Source organism: Bombus fervidus, unplaced genomic scaffold (genome assembly GCF_041682495.2).
Source record: "Bombus fervidus isolate BK054 unplaced genomic scaffold, iyBomFerv1 scaffold0089, whole genome shotgun sequence".
NCBI lineage: Eukaryota > Metazoa > Arthropoda > Insecta > Hymenoptera > Apidae > Bombus > Bombus fervidus.
In genome coordinates this window covers 27,501-37,882 of record NW_027212651.1, presented here as the reverse complement: position 1 = coordinate 37,882, position 10,382 = coordinate 27,501, and the positions used below count along the sequence as shown (strand labels likewise).

Here is a 10,382-nt window from a genome sequence, read left to right as displayed (position 1 = left end):
TATTTTTGCTTTCTCTCAGTCTCGCCAAAAATTCATTTAAGACGACGTCGGGGGCGCGGTCATTCGTGCTTATCGAAGACTAACAAAACGTAGCAGAGGCTGATACAAAAAGAAAAAAAAAATCGGCCACGAAGAAAACTCGCTCTGTGTATCTCGATAACCGCGTCGACGACGACGGTTCTCTCCGCGCTCTTTTAATTCGTATCCTTCTTCTTGCGCTTCGTCCGACTCAGAAACGTTCGTAAAACACGAACGACGGCGGGTTGTCAAGCCAAGAAGGGACAGAGAAGAGACGGAGGTAGTTTTGCGAGTCTCCCGTGAACGCGATAGATTTTTCATATATATTTGTATCGAGAGCATGCGTACGCCGGTCTCCACACGATCCAGCGACGAACGCCGACGAACGTCCAACAATCGCTCGTACGTCGCGTACGAGCCCTCGACCGCTCTTTAATTCGTATTCTTTTGCTTGGCGCTCGTCCTCCGACTCAGAAACGTTCGTTTAAAGATAAAACGAACGACGGCGGGCTGTCGACGAGGCAAGAAAGAACAGAGAGATACGGACCGAGAGCAACGATACGCAACGCAAGCAGTCTTAGGTTTACGTGAGCAACCCTCAGCCAGGCGTGGTCCAGGAATTGTATCCGTGGACCGCAATGTGCGTTCGAAATGTCGATGTTCATGTGTCCTGCAGTTCACACGTTGACGCGCAATTAGCTGCGTTCTTCATCGACCCACGAGCCAAGTGATCCACCGTTCAGGGTAATCGTTTATGCATGGATTTTTGTTTGTGTACTCAGGTTTTTGTACTCTTATTCTCGGTTCGAAAGAAGCCGATATCCGACAAACGTCCGACCAACGGGAATCGAACGCGCGGAAGTCGCCATATGATTGACGACACGAAAATACGTTCGAAAACGAAATCGGACGGACTGCGCGACGACACACGCAGCCCGCCGACCGGGCGTAAAGTGCATTATAATATATAACAACCAACGAGATCGAAGCTCCGTTCGTCAGGAAACGACGGGGATATAACACCCGATTCTGAATCCTCTGTACAGCACACGATCTCGCGAAGAAAGCGCACGGTGGCTAGCCCATGATATATATATATGTTCGTTCCTCTCGTCCAGTTATTCGAAGCAAACAGCCGATATGCATCTCCATCGTTCGGGTAAAAAAAAATCGATGGGACGCGCACGGTCGTAGTCTTCCTCGCGCGGTCGTTTCTTCCCGATAGCCAGAAGCAGAGTTTGAAAAACTCTAGCGACGGAACGAGGCATTAGACTCTCGACAACGAGGATACAGACACGGCCGGCGGTCCCCTCTGAATCGACTTCGGTGGTTCAGGTAAAAATAAAAAAAATCGATGGGACGCGCACGGTCGTCCTTCCTCTTCCTCGCGCGCGGTCTATTCTTCCCGATAGCCAGAAGCAGAGTTTGAAAAACTCTAGCGACGGAACGAGGCATTAGACTCGCGACAACGAAGATAGAGAGACGGCCGGCGGTCCCCTCTGAATCCACTTTGGTCGCTCAGGTAAAAATAAAAAAAAATTCGAAAGGGACGCGCACGGTCGTCCTTCCTCTTCCTCGCGCGGTCTTTTCTTCCCGATAGCCAGAAGCAGAGTTTGAAAAACTCTAGCGACGGAACGAGGCATTAGACTCTCGACAACGAGGATAGAGAGACGGCCGGCGGTCCCCTCCGAACGGATGGCGACAACGACGACTAAAGCGCGAAAAATCGCGACGAAAAGGAACGCATCTCCGTTCAGGTGTATGTGTGTGCGTGCGTTTAAAAAAAATTCGATGGGACTCGCAGCCATCGGCCTCGCGCGGTCGTTTCTTCCCGATAGCCAGAAGCAGAGTTTGAAAAACTCTAGCGACGGAACGAGGCATATGACTCACGACAACGAGGATATGGACAGGCGGTCCCCTCTGAACGGGTCGACGAGACGATGGTAAAAGAGACGAACCGGACGAAACTTCCGTCGATCAGGTAAAAATAAAAAAAAATTCGATGGGACGCGCACGGTCGTCGTCGTCGTCTTCCTCGCGCGGTCGTTTCTTCCCGATAGCCAGAAGCAGAGTTTGAAAAACTCTAGCGACGGAACGAGGCATATGACTCACGACAACGAGGATAGAGAGACGGCCGGCGGTCCCCTCTGAATCGACTTCGGTGGTTCAGGTAAAAATAAAAAAAATCGATGGGACGCGCACGGTCGTCGTTCCTCTTCCTCGCGCGCGGTCTATTCTTCCCGATAGCCAGAAGCAGAGTTTGAAAAACTCTAGCGACGGAACGAGGCATTAGACTCGCGAGGATAGAGAGACGGCCGGCGGTCCCCTCCGAACCAACTTCGTCTAGTTAAGAATCGTTATACTCTTTACCATCACTCGCACTGGTATATATCTTTTCGGGCCAACATCCACGCAATGCGTTTTCGTTCTAGGTTACCCGATCCACGAGTACGAACGTACAACGTGGTTTCGTTTTGTCGAACATCGTATATCGTTCGCCGTTGAAACGAACGACAACGAAACGACATAGGAAGAACGAACGCCCTTTGGGTAGGAAGCACGTTTCGAGGAACGACGAGAGTTTGGAGAGACGCGCGAGATAGCTGGAGACGCGCAGATATAGGTATCCATGGATCTTCGAAGAGAACCTTCGAAGATATATAATTCGGTATCCTATTTTTCTGCGGCTCGCTATTCGCGTTCTTTCGCTCTCGTCGACGACTCGTTATAGACGCTTCGTTCGATCCCAAAGAGCAGTCTTCCTTATGTCCCGTTGCTAGGAGGTGAGGCCTACGCAACGCAACTACGAAATATAGAAGAGGTGTGAGCAGTGATCTCTCCGACACGAGGCACTTTAGAGATTTTAGTTTATATATTATATTGTTCGTTCGTTGGATTTCCACGATGCAAATACGAAATACGAGATCGTGACGGCGGGTCTTTCTGTGTACGACCTCACGCAGGCGCCTCGATCGCATTTCTCATTACACGTGGTTTCCACTGTAACTTTTAGTTTTTTCGATATGTGTTCAGCTCAAGTTCCCTCACATATCGTTATTATTATTATTATTATTATTATTAATAGTAGCGGTTTCGTGTTATAGGATTCGGAGACGGCGGGTCTTTCTGTGTACGACCTCACGCAAGCGCCTCGAGAATCTTTTTAAGTTTTCCGTGTGTTATATTATTCGGAGACGGCGGGTCTTTCTGTTTACGACCTCACGCAGGCGCCTCGAGAATATTTTTAAGTTTTTCGTTTGTTATAATATTATTCGGAGACGGCGGGTCTTTCTGTGTACGACCTCACGCAGGCGCCTCGAATTATTCGTGTAAAAGTATATCTCTTCATCCCGATGATCGAGAGAGAGTGCCACACTCTTCGTATAGTTTCGTAACTGGAGCGTCTCCCACCTCCTTATTGTAAAAAATTTGGCTTTTGTCAAAGTATATAGCTTGTTAATACGTCGTATATACTTTGTGTCGATATAGGAGGAGTACGGCTCCTTACCGACGATATTATATATATTTTATTATACAGTGTTCAAGTCAAATATATTCTTTGTGTTTTTGTATTTTTCGTTAATGATCCTTCCGCAGGTTCACCTACGGAAACCTTGTTACGACTTTTACTTCCTCTAAATGATCAAGTTTGGTCATCTTCCCGGTAACATCGGCAATGCTTATCACATTGGCCGCGCACCAGTCCGAAGACCTCACTAAATCATTCAATCGGTAGTAGCGACGGGCGGTGTGTACAAAGGGCAGGGACGTAATCAACGCGAGCTTATGACTCGCGCTTACTGGGAATTCCTCGTTCATGGGGAATAATTGCAAGCCCCAATCCCTAGCACGAAGGAGGTTCAGCGGGTTACCCGGGCCTTTCGGCCAGGGAAAACACGCTGATTCCTTCAGTGTAGCGCGCGTGCGGCCCAGAACATCTAAGGGCATCACAGACCTGTTATTGCTCAATCTCGTGCGGCTAGAAGCCGCCTGTTCCTCTAAGAAGATTTGTTTGTACGTTGGTAGTAAAAACCCGCCGACCGAAGCCGGGGGCCTTCGAGATACCATAATTTACGTCTATTTAGCAGGCTAGAGTCTCGTTCGTTATCGGAATTAACCAGACAAATCGCTCCACCAACTAAGAACGGCCATGCACCACCACCCACCGAATCAAGAAAGAGCTATCAATCTGTCAATCCTTCCGGTGTCCGGGCCTGGTGAGGTTTCCCGTGTTGAGTCAAATTAAGCCGCAGGCTCCACTCCTGGTGGTGCCCTTCCGTCAATTCCTTTAAGTTTCAGCTTTGCAACCATACTTCCCCCGGAACCCAAAAGCTTTGGTTTCCCGGAAGCTGCCCGCCGAGTCATCGGAGGAACTTCGGCGGATCGCTGGCTGGCATCGTTTATGGTTAGAACTAGGGCGGTATCTGATCGCCTTCGAACCTCTAACTTTCGTTCTTGATTAATGAAAACATTTTTGGCAAATGCTTTCGCTTCTGTCCGTCTTGCGACGATCCAAGAATTTCACCTCTAACGTCGCAATACGAATGCCCCCATCTGTCCCTATTAATCATTACCTCGGGGCTCCGAAAACCAACAAAATAGAACCGAGGTCCTATTCCATTATTCCATGCACACAGTATTCAGGCGAAGGTAGCCTGCTTTAAGCACTCTAATTTGTTCAAAGTAAACGTATCGGCCCACCTCGACACTCAGTGAAGAGCACCGCGATGGGATATTAGTTGGACCGCCCCGCGAGGAGCTAAGCCCACCGATAGGACGTACCACATAATGCCAGTTAAACACCGCGAGCGGTGAACCGACACTGTGACACACAGATTCAACTACGAGCTTTTTAACCGCAACAACTTTAATATACGCTATTGGAGCTGGAATTACCGCGGCTGCTGGCACCAGACTTGCCCTCCAATTGGTCCTCGTTAAAGGATTTAAAGTGTACTCATTCCGATTACGGGGCCTCGGATGAGTCCCGTATCGTTATTTTTCGTCACTACCTCCCCGTGCCGGGAGTGGGTAATTTGCGCGCCTGCTGCCTTCCTTGGATGTGGTAGCTGTTTCTCAGGCTCCCTCTCCGGAATCGAACCCTGATTCCCCGTTACCCGTTACAACCATGGTAGGCGCAGAACCTACCATCGACAGTTGATAAGGCAGACATTTGAAAGATGCGTCGCCGGTGCTAGATGACCATGCGATCAGCACAAAGTTATTCAGAGTCACCAAAACAAACGATGGACGAACGGACGAGCCATCCGCCACCGATTGGTTTTGATCTAATAAAAGCATTCGTACCATCTCTGGTACGAATCTGTTTGCATGTATTAGCTCTAGAATTACCACAGTTATCCAAGTAAGTTTAAGTATGATCTAAGAAACCATAACTGATTTAATGAGCCATTCGCGGTTTCACCTTAATGCGGCATGTACTGAGACATGCATGGCTTAATCTTTGAGACAAGCATATGACTACTGGCAGGATCAACCAGGGAACTTTGTATTTTATATATATATTATATATTAGAGTCAAAAGACTCTCTTTTTAAAATAGCCTCAGAGTGTCGTAGGTGGGTCCGTAACACCGTACGACGAGACTTTTCGTTCTTAGTGAACGTTCGACGACACCCTTTTAATTCCCGTTGTAACGTCGAACGCCACTACTCTCTCTCATTTCGCCACTCTCTCTTTACTTTCTTTCGTTCGTTTGATTGTTTGTGTGGAATATTTTAAGATCATTCTGTTCATAGGATCATTCTGTAAGAATGGTTTGTTGGTTGAACGAATATGCCTTAGCGGTAAAAAGCACGTAAACTGCATGCTGAACGTACCGTCCTCGTAAGAAACATATTCGTTCGTTCTTTTGATATTCTCCAATCAGAAAGAACGCACTTCCTAAAAGGTAGTACGCTCCCCATTAGCCTTTCGTATGTTTAAAACGTACTGCGTACGCTATAACATAAGTTTTGGAACGGTCTCTGCCGAACCAGCATGAATTGATACTCAGTTAGTAACAAGCACACTGCCCTAACTTTTTTTAAAGTTAGTGCGAGCATACAGGATCCAGCTTCCCGACTAAGGGGAACCTTGCCACGTTATTTGGTCATTACGTCCAGGACAGCGACCCGCGGCGCAGCAGTGTAGAGAAAGAGTCGATACGAGAACGAAGGAACAGTCGAGAAATAGTAAAAAAGTTCACTAAGACTCGAGGAGCGGTGACTGAATTCTCAACCGAGGCCGTAGAATAGCCACGCGCTCGACGCTGTTCCGTCCGGACCGTCCGACTCGACGTGTCTCTTATAGATACCAAAGCGCCGGCCGGACGGTCGGCGCCGGCCGGGCCAGCGGCCGGGCGCTTACCATGTAAAACCTCCGTTAGAGCGTACCGTCGGACTTAGTCTCTGAAACGCTCGACCACTTTTTTCGAATAAACTACCCTTAGAAAACATCCTATCGTCGAGATATTTTAACGCACCGCTTATTTTAATATTTCAAACGAGTTTTTATCGAAAAATTTAATTTTTTTTTTTTTTTCAAAATCGCATCAGTAAACCACCTCTTTTAACGAATACGGACAAAAACCACGTTCTTAATCGATTAGAACACGTTAAAACAACGAGAAATATGCAAAAAAATATATACCTTGCAACGTTAATTAACGAAAAAATTAAACAAATATCGCAGTCGTGTCAGTTCGACGGACACTAATTTTTTAAAAAATTCGAAAAAAACGTTTAATCCAGTTGTATTTAATAGAGATATAACCGTTTCTGCAAAAATATTTATACCTTATAACGCTTTTTAACGAAATAACTCGAAATAAGCTTTTCGGACTTTTCCGCCGGCCGAAATTTTTCTAAGTCCCAACGTACCGTCGGACTTAGTCTCTGAAACGCTCGACCACTTTGTTCCAATAAAGTACCCTTATAAAACGTCCTATCGTCGAGATATTTTAACGCACCGCTTATTTTAATATTTTAAACGAGTTTTTATCGAAAAATTTAATTTTTTTTTTTTTTTTTCAAAATCGCATCAGTAAACCACCTCTTTTAACGAATACGGACAAAAACCACGTTCTTAATCGATTAGAACACGTTGAAACAACGAGAAATATGCAAAAAAATATATACCTTGCAACGTTAATTAACGAAATAATTAAACAAATATCGCAGTCGTGTCAGTTCGTCGAACACAAATTTTTTAAAAAATTCGAAAAAACGTTTAATCCAGTTGTATTTAATAGAGATATAACCGTTTCCGCAAAAATATTTATACCTTATAACGCTTTTTAACGAAATAACTCGAAATAAGTATTTCGGACTTTTCCGCCGGCCGAAATTTTTCTAAGTCCCAACGTACCGGTCCAGAATGAGACAAAGTTCCAAAGGCCCGGTCGTATCCGTCCGTTTTTTTTTAACCTTCCACGGACGAAATAAACGTTTAATCCCGACGTAAAATACAATAATATAGCGATTTATATAAAAATATTCATACCTCATAACGCTTTTTAACGAAATAACTCGAAAAAACTTTTCGGTCCGAAATTTTTCTAAGTCCCTACGTACCGCTCGAGAATGCGACTAAGTTCCAACGTCCGCGGCGCGATCATACTTTTTTTATATAACTTTTCAGCGACGAAATAAATGCTTAATCCCGATGTAAAACGTCATTTTAAAGCGATTTATGCAAGAATATTCGCACCTTATAACGCTTTTAAGCGAAATAATTCAAAAAAACCTTTCGAATAAAAAATTTTTTTTTAACGTTTTCGGGACCAAATAAACGTTTAATCCCGACGTAAAATATAATAATACAACGATTTATATAAAAATATTAATACCTCATAACGCTTTTTAACGAAATAACTCGAAAAAACTTTTCGGTCGAAAATTTTTCTAAGTCCCTACGTACCGGTGGAGAGTATGACCAAGTCCGACGGGCCGAGTCGCGTCGGTCCACTATTTTTTTTTAACGTTTTCGGGACCAAATAAACGTTTAATCCCGACGTAAAATATAATAATATAGCGATTTATATAAAAATATTCGTACCTTATAACGCTTTTTAACGAAATAACTCGAAAAAACTTTTCGGTCGAAAATTTTTCTAAGTCCCTACGTACCGGTGGAGAGTATGACCAAGTCCGACGGGCCGAGTCGCGTCGGTCCACTATTTTTCTTTAACGTTTTCGGGACCAAATAAACGTTTAATCCCGACGTAAAATATAATAATATAGCGATTTATATAAAAATATTCGTACCTTATAACGCTTTTTAACGAAATAACTCGAAAAAACTTTTCGGTCGAAAATTTTTCTAAGTCCCTACGTACCGGTGGAGAGTATGACCAAGTCCGACGGGCCGAGTCGCGTCGGTCCACTATTTTTTTTTAACGTTTTCGGGACCAAATAAACGTTTAATCCCGACGTAAAATATAATAATATAGCGATTTATATAAAAATATTCATACCTTATAACACTTTTAAGCGAAATAACTCGAAAAAACTTTTCGGTCGAAAATTTTTCTAAGTCCCTACGTACCGGTGGAGAGTATGACCAAGTCCGACGGGCCGAGTCGCGTCGGTCCACTATTTTTTTTTAACGTTTTCGGGACCAAATAAACGTTTAATCCCGACGTAAAATATAATAATATAGCGATTTATATAAAAATATTCATACCTTATAACACTTTTAAGCGAAATAACTCGAAAAAACTTTTCGGTCGAAAATTTTTCTAAGTCCCTACGTACCGGTGGAGAGTATGACCAAGTCCGACGGGCCGAGTCGCGTCGGTCCACTATTTTTCTTTAACGTTTTCGGGACCAAATAAACGTTTAATCCCGACGTAAAATATAATAATATAGCGATTTATATAAAAATATTCATACCTTATAACACTTTTAAGCGAAATAACTCGAAAAAACTTTTCGGTCGAAAATTTTTCTAAGTCCCTACGTACCGGTGGAGAGTGACAAAGTCCGACGGGCCGAGTCGCGTCGGTCCACTATTTTTTTTTAACGTTTTCGGGACCAAATAAACGTTTAATCCCGACGTAAAACTTAATAACATTCCCATTTATATAAAAATATTCGTACCTCATAACGCTTTTTAACGAAATAACTCGAAAAAACTTTTCGGTCCGAAATTTTTCTAAGTCCCTACGTACCGCTCGAGAATGCGACTAAGTTCCAACGTCCCGGGCGCGATCGTACTTTTTTTATATAACTTTCCAGCGACGAAATAAACGCTTAATCCCGATGTAAAACGTCATTTTAAAGCGATTTATGCACAAATATTAGCACCTTGTAACGCTTTTAAGCGAAAAAATTCGAAAAAACGGTTCGATTAAAAAATTTTTTTTAAAGTTCTCGGGACGAAATAAACGCTTAATCCCGACGTAGAAATACATAATATTCCCATTTATATAAAAATATTCATACCTCGTAACGCTTTTAAGCGAGATAACTCGAAATAACTTTTCGGTCCGAAATTTTTCTAAGTCCCTACGTACCGGCCGGGGGATCGACGAAGTGCCAACCTCCCGGTCATGTCGGTCCGGAGGGGGGCAATTTTTTAAAAAAATAAAACGAAATCGTTACGTTCGACTAGAATTCGTCGAACCATAACGATTTCTATAAAAATATTCATACCTCGTAACGCTTTTAAGCGAAATAACTCGAAATAACGTTTCGGTCCGAAATTTTTCTAAGTCCCAACGTACCGCTCGAGAATGCGACTAAGTTCCAACGTCTCGGGCGCGATCGTAAATTTTTTACGGCACCTTTCGGGGACGAAATAAACGCTTAATCCCGATGTAAAACGTCATTTTAAAGCGATTTATGCAAGAATATTCGCACCTTATAACGCTTTTAAGCGAAAAAATTCGAAAAAACGGTTCGATTAAAAATTTTTTTTTAACGTTGTCGGGACGAAATAAACGCTTAATCCCGACGTAGAAATACGTAATATTGCTATTTATGTAAAAATATATACGCATCATAACGCTTTTAAGCGAGATAACTCGAAATAACTTTTCGGTCCGGAATTTTTCTAAGTCCCTACGTCCCGGCCGGGGGATCGACGAAGTGCCAACCGCCCGGTCATGTCGGTCCGGAGGGGGCAATTTTTTAAAAAAATAAAACGAAATCGTTACGTTCGACTAGAATTCGTCGAACCATAACGATTTCTATAAAAATATTCATACCTCGTAACGCTTTTTAACGAAATAACTCGAAAAAACTTTTCGGTCCGTCCGAAATTTTTCTAAGTCCCAACGTACCGGTCGAGAATGCGACTAAGTTCCAACGTCCCGGGCGCGATCATACTTTTTTTATATAACTTTCCAGCGACGAAATAAA

The 10,382-nt window shown here is 43.7% G+C and overlaps 2 non-coding genes across 2 annotated transcripts; both read right to left on the bottom strand.

Annotated features, from left to right (window-relative positions):
- Nucleotides 1-610: 610 nt before the first annotated feature.
- On the bottom strand, nucleotides 611-765 carry LOC139997449 (5.8S ribosomal RNA). The gene has a single exon (XR_011802830.1). It is a non-coding gene; the product is annotated as a 5.8S ribosomal RNA (ribosomal RNA).
- Nucleotides 766-3,598: 2,833 nt separating this feature from the next.
- Nucleotides 3,599-5,522, bottom strand: LOC139997451 (small subunit ribosomal RNA). Its single transcript, XR_011802832.1, has one exon. It is a non-coding gene; the product is annotated as a small subunit ribosomal RNA (ribosomal RNA).
- Nucleotides 5,523-10,382: the final 4,860 nt, after the last annotated feature.